Raw genomic sequence first — 17,505 nt, forward strand, 5'->3', positions numbered from 1 at the left:
ACACACACACACTACTTGTCGGCCTCGCTGCCGCCAAACTGCCCATTTCCAGGGCGCTCCTGGCCCCACGCCCGAGCCGTCCACCAGAGTCCGGCCCCGCGGCTCAGCGAAGAGGCGCCTCCAAGCGCCCAGACGGGCTCCAGGGAGGGTGAGGGGCTGCCAGAATGAGCCCCAGGTGACCCCAATCGCCCGGCGGGGTGGAAATGGGGGGAAATAAATGTCTGCCGGGTCTTGGAGACCAGCGGCTTCCTCCCAACGCTGGCAGTTCTGGTCTTCGCTAGAGAAAGACAACTTGGCCCCCTCTCCCTTTCCCCAACCCGTCAGTGGAAGGAAGCTTAATGAGTTCTGTTTAGAATAGTAACAGTTCAGAACTGCCCACCGGCCTTGGGAGTCAGTCAGTGCACTTCCACTGGGCTGCCAAACCTCACAAGCCCCATTCGCCAGAACAATAGCTACCACTTTTGAGCTCCTAATAGGTGGTAGGCTATTTAGAGACTTAGTTCATGGTATCCGCACACTCTGCGGAGTAGATACTGTTATTCTGCTTTCCAGGTGAGGAAAACGAGGGGGTTAAGTGACTCGCCCGAGACAACAGAGCTAGTTGGGAACAGAGCCCTTGGCTCACTGGTTCCGTTATCCATTCCACGAATATTTACGGATGGCCTACTGTGTGCCGAGCGCCACATCTGACTTCCCAGCTCTTCATCATTTCGCACTTTTCCTCCCGAAGTTTTGGGACCCGAAGTGCCCCAGGGTTAGTATTGCTCCGCCCCCGCCTCGCTCTGATCCCCTCTCCTTCCCCCTGGTGTCCTCTCCTTTGCCCGCGCTAGTAAACATCGTGAATAATGGATAGGGAATCCTGGGACCGCGCCGCAGCGCCGCCCTCCGGGCTTCGGAGCCGAGACCTGCGCGCCCAGCTGAGCCCACCTCACCTCGGACGCTGCCACCGCCGGGGAGCGACCTTCGAGTTTCAGAAGTCTCCCCAGCCAGAGGGCTGGGCCTTGCGCGCCCGCGTATGCGGGCCGGGTCTCTCAGAATGTGAACACGGCGGTTGGGTGTGGAGGGGTCACCTTTGGCCTAAGAGCAAATCCTGCCTAGATCTGGGCTCCCCACCCTCGGATCCTGCCAATCCCTCTTCTCCGCATTACAGCCAGCCCCCTTGCATGGGTCCTGTGCGTCCTGTAACCGTTCTGTAACCTGTAACCGGGGAGGAGGACTGAGCCCAGGGGCCTGAGGCCAAGGGCTGCCCTCCCACTAAACCTCTCTTGAGCCTTGGTTTCCTTGTCTGTAAAACGGCAACTGCACTCCTGTTTGCCTTCTTGGGTTCTGGTGAAGGTGTTTTCAAACTAGAATAGAAAGGAAAGCATTGAGCACCATATCTAGTGCTAGGCAAACCTCACAACCTAATGTTTGGGCGCAGCCTTGCCCTCAGATTCAACATGCATCTCTGCCTCTTGCTGACTTAGAGCCATGAGCCACCTCAAACATTGTTGGACTGAACTTTCATCATATATGAAATAGTTTCCCCTCCACTAACTGTTGCGAGCAGTGCACTGAGATAAGCTTTCAGCATGCTGCTTGGCACAGTGAAATCATGAAATAAATGTTTGTTGCTCTCTTCTTCTTCCCTCAACACTTAAAGCTAAAGCATTTGGGAGCTGGGGTGGCTTAAATAATCTCCCTGGAGAATGACTGATCTAAAAGTACAATCTGGTTCCCTGCTGTCCTTCCTTCGTTCAACACCTGCTTTGTGCCAGACTCCACACAGAGGGCTGGGCCACAGATGTGAATCAGACTCCATCCCTGCCCTCACAGAGTCTAAAATCCACTGCAGGAAATTGACTATAAACTTGCACTGCAGTGGAGAAGATGTAGATTCACGCACAAGACACAGAGCAAGTCTGGTGGAATTCTTGAAATACGGAATACACACCAGAACTGTGGGCCTTAAGACAGCTGGCTCTTAGACAGCATTCTAATATTGGGCTTTGTGTGACCCTGGCCAGGCCTCAGTTTACCCACAAGAAGAGGGCTGGACTAGATGGTAGGAACTTCCAGCTCCAGCCAAACAGTACCATTCTGGTTAACTTAAATGAAACACATTTTAAATGAGTCAAGAGCTTCTTTCCTAGGACCTTAACTTCCCAGAAGCTGAACGTAGCATTATTTTATCACTTCACCAACGTTTAGGACCACTCATTCTCATTTTCTGCCCAATGCAGGAAGGCAAATGGAAAGCAGGGAAGGAAATGAAGGGAGGCTGAATCCTCTAGGGAGAAGATTTTGGAACTTGCCTGACCCCATGGTGCCCTGAGACCCACAATCACCTAATCATACCCTAATTGTCTAAGAAGCTGAACCCCTAGAAACAGAAGGAAAGGCCCATCCACATCCATCCTTCTCTGCTTTGTCCCCTCAGGGGCTGGGAGACACTTGCTAGGGTCGGTCGAGGTCAGGCAAGGGTCAGAGCCAGAGCAAGAGTAACTGACCTCCTTAGGCCTCCGTGCTGGCCTTCAGTTCACCAGCCTCTGTCCTAGCATCCCCAGGCATTAGGACCACAAATCAAAAGCCACTCTTGCATCAGGCAACCTGTGTTCTTTGGATTTTTCTCATCCTTCCCTTCAGTGAAGGTCCACTGACAGGTCTATGCAGCCAGCAGTAAGGTGACACCCATCCTTAGGGAGCAGTCTTTCTGAGAAGGCCCTGGAGAGAGAGGAGATGAGGTAAAGACCACAGAGAAAAGAACGAGAAGAACTATGAACACTGTATACTTTATAGGATTTTCAAGCTTCAGTTCTGTCAGGAGCAAGTCCAGTAAAGCAGATCAGTTGGGTATATAACAGGGAAGACTGGGACTGACGTAAAGTGGAGACCAAATGCCCCATCCTCACCCCTGTGGCATTAAATTACAATTAAAAAGCACATGCACATCCCTCCCCCCTCTCCATGCACACACCCCACATAAAGGCCACACGAAATCTGTCTGAGGGTCCAAGTAGGGACCACATGGGCATTTATGTGAGTGACACTAATGGGGACACTTTCTTCATTCCACGGTCATTTCAGGATACCTACTGATGGCTGGATCTTGTGATACGTTCTGTAGGCATAGAGCACACTGCTTGGTGAGCTCAGACTCTAGTGGGGACATAAAATTGCCACATGTAACTCTAAATCAGAACACAAAGCACTCTGTCCCTCCGGAAGGACTAGCCCTGTAGGGAAGCTAGGGCAGAGGGGCAGGGGCATTTTCCTATGGGCCAGTGGTTTTCAACTTTAGCATCAGCAGGAATCATGCAGGAATCTGCAGCCTCTTAAAACAAAACATCCTAGGGGCGCCTGGGTGGCGCAGTCGGTTAAGCGTCCGACTTCATCCAGGTCACGATCTCTCGGTCCGTGAGTTCGAGCCCCGCGTCAGGCTCTGGGCTGATGGCTCGGAGCCTGGAGCCTGTTTCCGATTCTGTGTCTCCCTCTCTCTCTGCCCCTCTCCCGTTCATGCTCTGTCTCTCTCTGTCCCAAAAATAAAAAAAAACAAAACATCCTAAGATGACGACATGCAGAGATGCTACCCATGGGAGTGAAGTGCCTCTTTTTTTTGGGGGGGGGAGGGGCAGAGGAAGAAAGAGAGAAGGAAAATCCCAAGCAGGTTCCCTGTACTATCAGTGCAGAGTCCCTCGGTGGGGGGGGGGGGGGGGAGGGGGGGCGAGGGAGGGGGGCAGGAGACTGCAGGGGAGCGGGGAGAGCAGGGCGCGGTTTTGAACCCACAAAACATAATATCATGAAAAAATCAAGTCAGACACTTAGCTGACTGAGCCACCCAGGCACCCCTGAGGTGCTTCTTAATAGACATTTATGATTTGCCAGCGGGTGACCTGGGACTCTCAACTTGAAAACCTTGATGTGAAAACTTGTTACTTGACATTATTTTTTTCAGACCCTAAAATAATTATTTAAGTTTAAGTTTCACTAAGACTCCAAGAGATAAATTTTTCTTCTTTGAGTCTTTTGTGTCCTCCTCTATTATGTCTTGGTAAGAACACAATGTTTCATTGCCTCAGCTCCTTGAAGGACCCTGGGACTTCTTTGAGGATGGGTCTTATTGTCCCTGTGTCTCCACTGCCTATGTCTACAGGGCAGGTACCATATAGGAGCTTAATATAACAATGTGCATTGAATGAATGAATGCCTGAATAATATCTCCCCTACGATTTTGGCAGTAGGATGATGGTAATAACAAGAAAAACCAGTTATGGACTGCCAGGCTCTGGGTTATGTGCTTTAGAAAAGAATTATAACTGAATCTCCACATCAAGACTTTGACATTATATTATTATCTCCATTTCCCAGATGAGAAAACTGAGGCACAGCGAGACTGATTTTTTTCCCCCAAGCCACACATTGAAGCATGGTAAGGTGGGCATTAGAGCCCAGGTTTTTCTAACTTCTGAACCTGCTTTTAATGAAGGTCTTGGGCTGGCACCAGAATCTCCACCCCACCCCATCCCCCAAGCCCAGAGGCTGAGACTGGGAGGAAGAGCAGGCTTTACTTCTCTCCCAGAAGGCGAGGTGGCCTCTATTCCAGAGGCTCAGAGGCTGGCCCCGCTCCAGGCTTGCTTCCGGCAGAGGCCGCTTCCAGAAGCCAGTGGCTACCAGTTCCCACCTCCATCCCTGGCCAAGCTCCACTTCGGAGAGAAGGGGAGGACAGGGAGGAGGGGTGGAATGGGAGATAGCCCGATAGGACTGCCCGAACTCGAGATGCCATCGCGGGCAGGCAGCTGGCGGGGCTGCCCGGCCAGGTGTTCGCAGCCGCCCGCCTTCCTCTCCCTTTCTCTCAGCTCTTCTCACAAACTTCTCACATGTACCTGCCGCCTGCACAGCTGCTGCGGCCACTCGCCTCACATTGTCTGAGTGGGGCTCTGAAGATCTGAGATGCCCAGAGGGACTCAGGAGCCCCAGGCCCACAACCCCTGAGGAGTTGTCGCCACGCGCCAGCCCTCCCCTGCCCTGGCGTCCCCTGCCGACTGAGTTCTGACTCTCCGGCAGGCAGTACGGCTGGCAGGTCTCTGACTCCTTATGGCCTCAGTTTCCTCATCTGAAAAATGAGGGGACCAAGCGAGGGATGTCCTAGAGCCCTTGTCCATCATGCATTCTTTCACCGAATACATTTATTGAGCATCTACTCTGTGGCCCTCATGATGTTAGCAGATAGGAATTCAGCTACAAACAAGGCAGACCCCACCCTCCCCAGGGCCCCTCCCCCCATGGAGCTGATACTTCAGCAGCAAGTGAGCATCAAACAAGACAGCCTGGAGTCCGGATAACTGCTGCAGAGAAGATAAACCAGAGAAAATACAGGAATAGAGACTGCCTGGACAGAAAGCAAAAGAGTCACCTTTGAGTGAAGGCTTGAAGCATAAAACGGAAGACAAGAGAAACAGCAAGTGTGAACACCTGATGTGGGAGTAAGAATGGCGTTTTCAGGAACAAGCAGACCTCGAGGGTAGTTGGAGTGTAGTAAGGAGATCGCAAAAGTGGGAAAGGACAGAGTCAAAGGCAGGCACCAGATGGTGCAGGGGAATTGGGTTTTGAACCATGGGGGGGGCACTGGAGCTTTTAAGCAGGGTGGTGATAGGATTGGAGGTCTACTTCCTGCAGCCGTATAGGAATGGGGTTGCAGTGGTCCAGAATGGATGAGAGAGACCCCACATTTTCTGGGTTTAGTCTACTGCTTCAAGGAAAATCAGTCAGTAGTTTGGATTTGACACGCCATTCCCCAGGAGACTCTTCCTAACAACTTCCTACGTCAGTGCCAGTGCGTGACTTTTTCATACTCTACCCCCCCTCCAACCACTGCCACCAAATAGGTCCTGCTGTGTCATCATCTTTGAGCTCAAGACTTTAGAATATCTATGCCATCAGTAGCATGGCCATCTCTCTGCTTGTTCTCAAGAATCTGGACTCAATCATCACGTGGTCCTATTCCTGGCCCACAAAGACTGGTTTTGACTTTCTCTTCCCCAGTTCATAGGCATCCTAGAGTTCAAAGTCATAAAGTCAATCCCCATGTCACTCAGTTCGTTGTTAGCTCTTCTGTGGCCAAAGGATTAGGCCATTTCTCTTACCCAGTCAGCTTGATTGTGAAGAAGCAGCAAGGGGAAAGGTCTGGATTCAAACATGGATACATAGCTAACTTGCTGTGTCACCCCGGACAAGTTACTCATGGGCTCTGGGCCTCTGGTTACTCAAGACTAGATCCACAGGCCCTTTCAATGTGGATAAGTCAAGGTTCTAAGCAGGAATCTTGGAAAGAGGGTAGAGGTCAAATCCATCACCATAAATGGAAACCAAGTTCAAAGCAGAAAACACTGTTGTTTTGTGTAGCCATCACATGCTTGCCAAGCGCTTCTTCTGAGCTGGACACTTGCTAGGTCTAGGGATGCAATGATAAACAAGGTTTATGTGGTCACTGGCTCAAGAAACTTAGAATCTGGCTGTTGTCTTTTTCATTCCTTATAATAACTCCCTCAAAGTGAATTATCTTTCCACCTTTTCTTTATAGATGAGGAAACTGAGGTTCAGAAAGGTGAAGTAACTTGTCTGCCAATGTACAGCTCATTGTCTTCCTGAGCTCCTACTCTGTCCGCCTGGCTGTGTGCATCATGTCAGTTCATCTTAACATCTACCCTGTCTATGATGTAGGTGCTATTGTTACCTATGTTTTGCCTACAGGACTGCTGAGGCTCAGAGAAGTTGTGTTCCTGGTAGCACCACCGGGAGCAAGTGGCAGGGATAGGATCTGAACTCAGGTCTGCTGAGCTTTCCCACAGACACCAGGCAGCCTCCATCCAGGAAAGGGGGTGAAACTTCCCGCAACTTGTTCCCTCCCCCCACCCCCCACCCCACACAGCAAAGAGAAGCAGAGCCACTAACCAACCTCTGTAAATTAAAAGGAAGAAGAAGGGGAAGGAGGAGGAGGAGAAGGAGAAGAAAAGTAGCAAAGAAAAAGAAAAAGGGAAAACAAGCAAAGGCTCTGCTCCCATCAGGGGGGAAATCGGCGTCTTGTCGCCTAGCTCCATGCCCTGATTTATGATAAAAAATTTAGAGGAAATCATTTATATTTTAAAGGATCTAAATAGCTGCATGAAAGTTTTATCTAAAGTGCCACTGTATTTATAGGCAGTTCTTCCAGGCTGGAGGTAATTAATAGATGTATAAATCGCAGGGCTCCGGGCTCCCCTGCCCGCCAGGCTGGATGGCGGCGCGGGCCTGGGCACGTGGGGCAGGCACGGGGAAGTGGGCCGCAGAGAGACTGCTCCAGACCCTCCCCACCCTCGCCCCCCACTGTCTGTGAAGCTTCTGCTGGGTCCCGAGCTCATTCATTTTGGACTAGGGTACGCAGCCCTGAAGTCTGCAGACTGCACTTCCCTACTGCCCCACTTCCAGTCCCCTACAAGAGTTGTCAAAGGGAGCTCAAGAGGCGACCCTCTTTCCCTTTTCCGGTCCCAGGTCCCAAGGCCAGCACCAGGGAATTTACTCCAGTGTCCTGGCGGGTTTATAACTCCGGGAAGTCTTGGTCTGTGAAATCCCGGGCTCCCTCCCTCCCTCACCCAGCTCTAGCCAAAGTCCCCTTTCTGTCTGCGGCCCCTGTTCAAGATGCCAGGCGGTTGTTTTGTTTTGGAAAAGGAAGCCAGTTGCAAGAGGCTGACAGCTCTCGGCTTACTTTAATTAAGGCTGTGAAATATTGATGGTTTTGGCACTCTCTGTGGCCGCCACACCTTACAAGCTGGGAGAGAAGCCCAGGGATGAACAAGCTAAGGTAGGCCAGATGGTTTCCCTTCAGAAACGCCATTCAGACCTACAGAGGTGTCACTGCCTGAGATCATCACGGAGCCCTACATAATTGATGGGTCTCCTGAATTCGAAAAAGAAAAAATCCACCAAACTGGAAATAACAGTGATGACTCGTTCAGAGCTGAGGAGAGGGTGTGTCTACCTCCTGGGCTGAGGGTGGACAGGCTGAAGGACAAAGGGCAACCACCTTGGCCCTTTTCTTTCATTGGGTTCCTTCCTGCAGGGCCATATTTCTGTCGGGATGTGGGACAGACAGAACCTTCCCTACCTGAACACCCTCCTTTTTCTTCCTTGGAGGACTGAGAGCAGGCACTCCTCGGTGAGGAGAAACTATCCATCTCCCTTTTTAAAATCCTGTAGTTCCCTGTGCTGTGATAAAGTACCACCAAAAGTGGGTTTAAAAGAAAAGTACACAAGTCACCTATTTACTCTACCATTAAGTTTGAGCTGGATGATAAATGTGTGTCTCTGGTTTTTTGCTGGCCAGTGATTCCAAACGGCTCTACAAGAGAGCTGCCATCTTGAGACATCAAGATGTTTTGACCCAGTAGATTCTTTCATTTATGGGTTTTGAAAGGGGAGTGTATTGGTGTTGTTTGTGGTGTGGAGATACCATCTTCCAAGACCCACGTCATCTGTGTGAACAGGGGTAAAACATTATTTTTGACATGAGATGACCTTGTCACTGACATATTTCTTTTTAATGTTTATTTATTTATTTTTGAGAGAAAGAGAACAGGAGAGGGGCAGAGACAGACAGAGAGAGAGAGACAGAGGATCTGAAGCAGGCTGTGAAATGCCAGCACAGAGCCCAATGCGGGGCTCGAACTCACCAACCGTGAGATCATGATCTGAGCCAAAGTCGGACGCTTAACCGACTGATCCACCCAGGCGCCCCAGCCATTGACATATTTTAATACGTCAGTCCAGAAAGGTTTTATAGACAGTTGCCTTCTCTTTACTAAAATTCATCACTTTGTAAACAAAACACTATAAATATATGCTATCCCATTCCATTTCTTCCCATGAATATCCATAATTTATTATCTTTCTCAAACAATTTTTTTAGTATAACAAAAAAGACAATGAAAGCCTGGCTCCATCACTGGGTTCAGCATCCAAGTTCTAGTGGGTTAGAAATATAGAGAAGCTGGAAGCTCTTGTCTCCTGTATCCCCAGACATTTTACTTTCTGTGAAAATGGCAGTTCATCCATTTCTTTTGCTCTTGCATTCTCTTTCCTGAACAGGGGAGAAATTTTTGCATGCATTTGTAACTGAACCTTTCAGAATTCGAAGGAAATCCGGTCTGGCGGTAAATAGAAGGTTGTGGAAGTGAATGTCATATTCCCAAGGGCTGTAAGCATCACAGTATGGTCGCTGGTACTCTGTTACATTTCACTTCACATTTATAACCTCCTTTTTCTCCAAAGAGCATATTACACATGAAGGGCCAGTTTTGGGGCAGTAGGAAATGACCACATCCTTTGTGAATAAGTGGTAAGCCTTTGATAAATTCTATCATTGTGAGGAGTGGCTGGTCAGAGGATTAGGACAGTCAGGGAAGCTTTCTCTAAGTTGCTAAGACCTGAATGAGGAGAAGGAACCAGTCATATGACAATCTCTGAGAAGAGGTTGTAGGCAAAGGACAAGGACGTCCCGAATTCCAAACTGGGAAAGTGTTTGCATGTTTATAGACCAGGAAGAAGGATGCTCTGCTGGGGCCAATGAACAAGGGAGAAGAAAGAGAGATGAGTTTGGAGGGGTGAAGGATTAAATAGGACCTTATAAGCCATGGTAAGAAACTCGTGCTTTGTTCCAAGGGCAGTGGAAAGTTTTAAGCAGGAGAGTGATAAGCATTTTGATAGAAGTCTCCTAAGAGGGAACACAGCCCAGGCCAGAGGCAGGCATGTGGAAGGGAGGTCTTCTGGAAAAAAGTGGTAGTCTTGCTGTTCCCTCTGTCTGGAAGGCTCTTCCTGCAGACAGTCACACGGCGCACTTTCACACCACCTTCAAGCATCAGCTCAAATGTCATCTTCTCAGTGAAGCCTTCCCAGATGACTCCATTTCCAATTTCAACTATCTCATCCCTCCTACTTTTATGCCCTTCTCTGCTTTGTCTCCATAGCACTCAGCATCTTATACACTTTATAGCTGTATTTGACTTTTTTTTATTAGTTTATTGCCTATTTTGCTAATACAGTGTAAGTTTGACAAAGGCAGGGACTTGGCTTTAGTCACTTCTATATTCCTAGTGTCACAAACACTGCCTAGAGCTCAATACATTTGTGTGGAATCAATAAATTAACCTGAGCTGAGTTTTGACAACATCTGGTTTTTTTTTATTTTTATACAAAGAATGACACTACCTGTGCCATTGGTGAGGCCTATATTTGGGCCCCTTCCTTCAGGCCCCCATGGCTAAGGGGAGGCTACACAGTTTTTTTGTCATCTTGGATGGTATGCAAGGTGAGCTGCCTATGTGGGCATCCACCTTCCCTCATACTGTGCTGCCCGTCAATCTGCTCATCATGCTAAGCCCATTCCCATCTCAGAACTTTTGTCTTCATGTGCCTCTATCTTATCCCCACATTTCTTCACCTGGCCAGCTCCTCCACGTCTGTCATTCAGTTCACATGTCACCTCATCAAAGACAACTTCCCTGGCCTTCCCAGACCACCCAATCAAAATTATCTCCATATACCTCCTCCCCCCTTGGTCACTCTCTGCCCCATTATTCTGTTTTTGTTTTTCAACCTGGCACTTAGCACGATCTGAAAATTACTTGTCCTTTTCCTTGTTTATGTGCTTATCACCCGTGTGTTTTCACTAGAACATAAGCTCCATGAAAGCAGACAAGGCCAACCTTGTTTTTCACAGAATCTCCATTGCCTGGCATGCAGGAGGGGCTCCCAACGTGTGTTGAAGGAATGCATAAATGAATACATAAGTCAGACGAGCTAAGGTTGGCCTGGAGCTGCAGAGTGACTGATTGGCATTGCCCAGGAAACCCAATTCTCAGTTCCCTCCTCCCCTTCAGACCACATTGCCTTCCCGATGTATGTGGGAAAAGATAGCTGCAAAGATACACAAGCAGAGCTGAAAACTTTTCTAAGCCCAGACTGAAGGGGAAATGCTGAGCTCTTGTGGAGGAAAGAGGAAGCATGTCCCAGCTTTGGGAGGATCATTGCTTCCATTGTTCATTTGAGCCTTTGGGTCAATAAAGCAGATTTCTGACATCATAAAACCAATTAAGACGAAAAAAAAAAACAAAAACAAAAACGCACACACAAAACTCGACACTGGCTATGACATGACTGTTCCATTGTACAATCTGATCGAGGAAATGTATCTAGGATTACCCAGACAGTCAATTATTCATGAGCTAAACGTCCAGGCATCAATTACCTGGCTTGATGCTCTTATTCATTAAGGAGATTGAACAGCCCAACTTAACAAAGCAGGAGAAGGTTGCTAAGTAACAGAAGTTACCTGACCAGCCCGCAACATGGCAACTTCCACAATATGAGGCTTTTCATGGCAAGAGAGGCCCAAGGATCACCAGCACCAAAGATCAAGTTGTAAACCCCCATGGGGCTACTTTCAGCCTCGACAAAGGGATGGGGGCTAAGAGGAGATGGGTTTGATTTAGACCTCGGAAGGAATGTACAAGATACAAGCTAAGTTCCCTTTATCAAACGAAGTGGATATTTACCAGGAGAATAAGAATATTTCACAACACATTACTTAACATTTTAGAGGAAAGCCAAAGATGCCTATCTCGCATATAATCGAACAAAAGTAGAGTACAAGTATAACAAAAATTCCCCCGGGTGCTACAGATTCTTAGAATATCTCTCCAGGCATCCATCTGAGAGTCTAAAAAAATCATCCTAAGGATAAAAATATTTATATATAAGATACAAAAGTTTATATAGAGGACACAGAGCTTTATATACTCAACATAATTAACCTTCTTCTTATAAAAAGTTATTCCACTACAGATAAAACTGTAGTTCCCTTGACTACTACTTCTAGTATTTGTCTGTATTACTTTTATAACCAGAAAGAAACACTCACGTATTTTCAGATTTGAACATACAGATCTTGAGGGAAGAAGCCTCCGTTTGGGGCTTCAGTGCATATAGAAGTCTCTGTTTAGGGCTTCAGGGACAAAGAGGTTTCCAAAAACTGGGGTGCATATCACATCTAATGTATTGTTATGAGAGATAGTGTGGTGTCAGCAAGACAAATTACATAGTTTGCAGGGCCCAGTGCAAAAGGAAAATGTGGATCCCCTTGTTCAAAAACGTATTAAGAATTTCAAGGTGGCAACAACACACCATTAAACCAAGCACGGGGCCCTTCTAAGCGTGGATCCCTGTGCCACTGAACCGGTTCCACACCCATGAAACTGGCCCTGGGTTGCAGAGTTAAGAGCCCAGGTTTCCAAGTGAGACAGACTCCAGCATGAACCCTGACTTCACCTTTACTAGCTGTAAGGTCTTTTATTTTTTTTTTAAGTTTATTTATTTTGAGAGAGAAACCACAAGTGGGGAAGGGGCAGAGAGAGAGAGGGAGAGGGAGAGAGAGAGAGAGAGAGAGAGAGAGAGAGAGAGAATCCCAAGCAGGCTCCACACCACCAGTACAGAGCCTGAGGCGGAGCGGGGCTCGAACTCACAAACTGTGAGATCACAACCTGAGCCAAAGTCAGACGCTTAACCAACTGAGCCACCCAGGTGCGCCTACCAGCTACAAGGTCTTGATGAGTCTCCATCCTCTGAGAGATAATAATAGGAGCAAAATGAAGACGACGTGAGACCATGCCTGGTGCATGCTGACCTCCCCGTAGGGAATAATTATCTTTAATGCCGTAGAAATATTAATGACAAGTTAGTGACAATGAGTAGGGCTGCTCCTGGCCCTGGTGGTATGTGTCTGCATGGGCTGACTTTACTCAAGCATGCAAACTCTAAAACAGGGCAAACCCTGACTGACTGACATTCTGTCTGCACTTGGGTATCACCAGCTCGGGTTCGGTGGAATTCTTTTCTTCCCACAGCTATTAGCACCTGAGGAGGGCCTGATTTGGGTTGACGTGAATATTTCATGTGAGGTGAGGCTGTTGCAAGTTTGATAACTGAGGTTCATTCTGAGCCAACATAATCTAGCTCATTCATTCATTCATGAAATACTTTGATGGTTATTTGTTGGCACTGGGGAATCAGTTCCTATTCTGGAAAATACTGCCACAGCCTTTTGTGTGACTGACTTGCTTTCCTCTTTTTAAGCCTCAGCTCAAACATCAGCTCCTCAGACAGGCCTTCCTCCCTACCCTCCCTAAAGAAGACTGCCAGTGACTGTCTTGTCACTCCATTTAGTGCCTTCATAGATCCTGTTGACCTAGTTGTAAACAACAGAGACCCTATCTTGTCTATTCTGTATTTCTAGAACACAGAGAAATCCTGGTTTGTAGTAGGAACACAGTAAATATTTTTCTTTTTTTAAGCTTTGTTTATTTATTCTGAGACAGAGAGAGGCAAAGAAAGAGAGGGAGAGAGAGAGGGATCTTGACAGTGCAGAGCCCGATGTGGGGCTCGATCCCATGAACCGTGAGATCATGACCCGAGCTGAAATCAAGAGTCAGACGCCTAACTGACTGAGCCCCCAGGTGCCCCAGTAAATATTTTTCAATAAATTAACGAATAAAGGAGTAGAGAAATTTGATGGTGCTGTGGAAACACAGAGGAGAAGCCCTGCATTCTGCCTGAAATTGTTGCTGACAGCTTCCCAGAGGAGGTGCCGTTTCAGATGAGTCTTAAGGGATGAAAAGGAGTTTGACAGGCAAACAAAGGTGGGTAGATGTTCTAGACTGACAGGACAGCAAGTGCAAAAGCAAGCAGCCCAAGAGAACTCAGGACTGCAAAGGTTTTAGGGGAGAAAAAGTAGGGTGTAGGTCATACAAGGGCAGTAATGAGGCTCAGAAGTTGAGGTGGAAACCAGATCACTAAAAATATCACACAGAATTCTAAGGAAGTTGGGTTTTATACTGGAGGCAGTCAAGCAAACTCCATTTATCTGCCTGCTCAGTGGCTGGCCCCAAGCTGAGTGTAACGGGCACAGCAGTGAATAAGATATACATAGTCCCTGACCTTAGGGAGCTTACCTTCTGGCAGGGAAGACAGACATGACATAAATATGTAGTATTTATCATTTCATCATTAAACAAAACTACGAGAAGCACTATGATTAAATATTACAGAGAAGAGCAGGGTGTGATGAGAGTCCATAACAAGGATATCTAACCTCGGTTAGGGATTGGAGAAGCCTCTCCTTTTTGGCTCTCAAACCAGTCCCGGAAAAATCCATTGCTTGATGTTAAAAGTTAACTTAAACTACATGTACTAATAGAAAAAAAAAAAAAAAAACTTCACATACATACTGAGGAATTCAGTAAGTACATTCCCAGAAATAGACATTTGGTTTGATGCCATTTCCATAATATTTCTTAAAAGTTTATTTATTTTGGGGAGGGAGAGAAAAGGGGGAGGGGGAGGGGAAGGCGGGGGGCAGGGTGGGGACAGAGGATCCAAAGCACGCCCTGTGCTGACAGCAGCAACCCCAGTGCTCGAACTCATGAACCACAAGATCATGACCTGAGCCAAAGTCAGACACTCAACTGACTGAGCCACCCAGGTGACCCTATATAATATTCTGAAGCATGTGAAATATTATTATCTATCACTACAAACAAACAGCATGAAGACAGGCCTAGGAATGAGAGACACCAGAAGCAGTGTAATGGCTCCCTTGGGAGTAGGGGTAAAGGTTGGAGTAAAATATGTCGCTGGAGAGGTTGAAATGCATTTTTAATGGTGTATATCTCAGCTGGGTTTATTTTATTCTCTTTTCATATTTTTGAATTATTCCACTTAGAAAAAATAAAGTCAGGGGTGCTTAGTTGGCTCAGTCACTTTTGTCCGATTCTTGATTTTGGCTTAGGTCATGATCTCACAGTCTGGTTCGTGAGATCGAGCTCCAGGTCAGGCTCGGTGCTGACTGTGGAGAGACTGCTTGGGATTCTCTGTCTCTCTCCTTCTCTCTCTGCCCCTTCACCCTCAAAACAAATAAATCAACTTAAAAAAATAAGGTCAACTGAAATCTATACTATTTTTTATTAGTCATCATTGCCATAAAAAGGATTGTAACATCCATTCTCTAAGACAGTACAGGAAATGGAAGTGCATAAGGCAGTACCAATTCTACCCCATATTGCAAAGTAAATAAACAAAGACCACAAAAGTTTTTATTAGGTCAAAAACCTTCCTCAGTCCTGTAATTTCTTCCCAGATATTCTGTACATAAAACAAGAAGTAAGTAAAGGAAAGAACTGCCTTTTTTCTTTTTACACCTGTCCTTGTAAAAGCAGCTTTTCTTACAAGCTAAGACTCTTTAGTGACTGGCTGGACTTCTTGCAAATTCAGTTGATCTTTATTTGGGAAAGAGGCAACTAAAATGAAAAGCAATCCAGAGAAGGCAGAAGGATCTGGAACCTCAAATTCTCACCAACGGTGCCAAAGTCCAGGCGCCAGTGGAACAGCATCCTGATCGATGGCTAAGTGCACGGGAATGGCTGGTCACCTGTCCCACCGCAGATGGTTTTCTGTGATACCCTCTGAAAGGTCTCCTGGACTTGCATGCATCTCTGGGCTCTGTGACCAAGGTCAAAGTTGGTATAGGGAGGAAGAGTGGGCTTCCTTGTTTCAGAATATTTTTTCATGAGTCCATGGTGGGTCTCTGCTGGCAGTTCTTAAAATAGCCAGTGAGGAGTAACGGGACTGGCAGCCAGTTATTGATCATTCAGCAGAGTGCTAGCAGCTGTCATCAGGCCAGAGTAATAGAGAGACCATGTACCTTCCCTCCCCTGGCAGAACACATTTCCCCAAATCCTTATCACCGACGCAGAACAAAAAGCTCTACCTAATGTGCTACCTCAGCAGCACAGTGTCTGATAATATCCTCTGATAAATGGAGATAGATAGTGTTTGGAAGCTGGACAGTGCTTTCTAGATTGATGGCCCACTGCTAGGAGACACGAAGGCGTGAAGTCATCATCCAAAGTGAAAAGTCTATAAAACCATCGGTAGCGGAGGCTCTTTTCTACCCTAGACATGTTTCTATGGGCCTATTCAATCGCTAAGTCCATTCATCCATCCATCAAAACGTGGTTCAATGTCTCTCTCTGTCAGGCTCCATTTCAGGTTATGGGATATGAAAATGACCAAGGATCTAGACTGGAGGAGCACGCAATCAATGTTGACCACATACCTGCTCAAAATAGGGCCTGGAAACAGATTTCTAAGGAAAAAATTCTCCCTCCAGCTTTGATATGCCAAGTGAATTAGTTGATGAGATCAGTGGTGAAGGCCACTGTCCAGGAATGGCCAATATGTTTGTTATATTCTCGTGTCATTTATACTCAACTGGTGATGGCTATCTGGAACACCGTGGTAAGAATGGCTCTGAGTCTAAGTTCAGGTGGTGGGAAAGAATACTGTGGTTGATTAGCAATGTCTGTTGCAAGTGATGAATGGGGGAGTGGCTGCACATATTTGCTTTCTCTGGAGCAGTGGAAAGATAATGGGCTAGAAGCCTATACACAGACACCCGGATTTTATTTCTACCAACAGCTGTGTAGCTCAGGCAAGTTCGCTGCTTTCTCTCTGTTCCCTTATCTATAGAGCAAGGATGATAATGTATTCTTTGCTCTATTTTCCTCCCAAGTTGTCAAGTAATAAGTGAATGCAATAAAATATGAGAAGGTCTCATCACCATGTAATTATATTATAAGTTAATATTGTACTGAAAGAATTGGGCTTTAATCTGGGTGGGGTGGGTATAGGGTAGAATCAACAGTTTGTTTCCCTTCTTTGTGAATTTGATTTTGTTTTTCTATGTGCTCCATACTTGGGTAAGGTTGGTCTTTTTGATGTTAAAGAACATTCAAGATAGGAGAAAGGTAACATAAGAATTCCATTAAAATGAGGAAAAGAGTTTTCACAAGAACTCAGGATAGTGGGAGCTCACTGGTTCCCAGTTCAAGATAAGGAGGATGGCTTATGGCCAAAAGTAGCCCTATGGACTTATCACTGTCCCAGCACCTGCAGTCTGATGCCTCACATCATGCTTACTCCTCTATGTGATGTTGGTGATGATAATCATAATGAAAAAGATAGTCATTAAGGATGCTGTGTCAGGCATTCAACCCAAGGCTTTGCTAAGGTATCCTCATTTAATCCTTCCAACAATCTCATGAGGTATTCTTATTTTAGAGATGAGATGGATGACCTCTTAAGAGGTTAAGCAACATCAAGGTCACAGAGCTCACGAAGACCATCTGAAAGCAAAATCTGGGAAGAGTTAAGATGGCAGAGTAGTAGGGGGACCCTAATCTTGCCTTGTCTCCCAGACACAGCTTGATAAATATGAAAGCAAAAACTGTTGATGTCTTACCCACTGCACTCCACTACCACCCATCCCACAAGTCTCTGACTGAGATGATTTGACCAGCCAACAAAGAGTAATTCATGCCCCACGCTGGGAGTTGGATTAGAATCCTGAGTTCCTCAACAGCTTGGAGTTCTGGGATTCTAGCC

This window comes from Panthera onca, chromosome A1 (genome assembly GCF_046562875.1).
Source record: "Panthera onca isolate mPanOnc1 chromosome A1, mPanOnc1 haplotype 2, whole genome shotgun sequence".
NCBI classification, from domain to species: Eukaryota; Metazoa; Chordata; class Mammalia; order Carnivora; family Felidae; genus Panthera; species Panthera onca.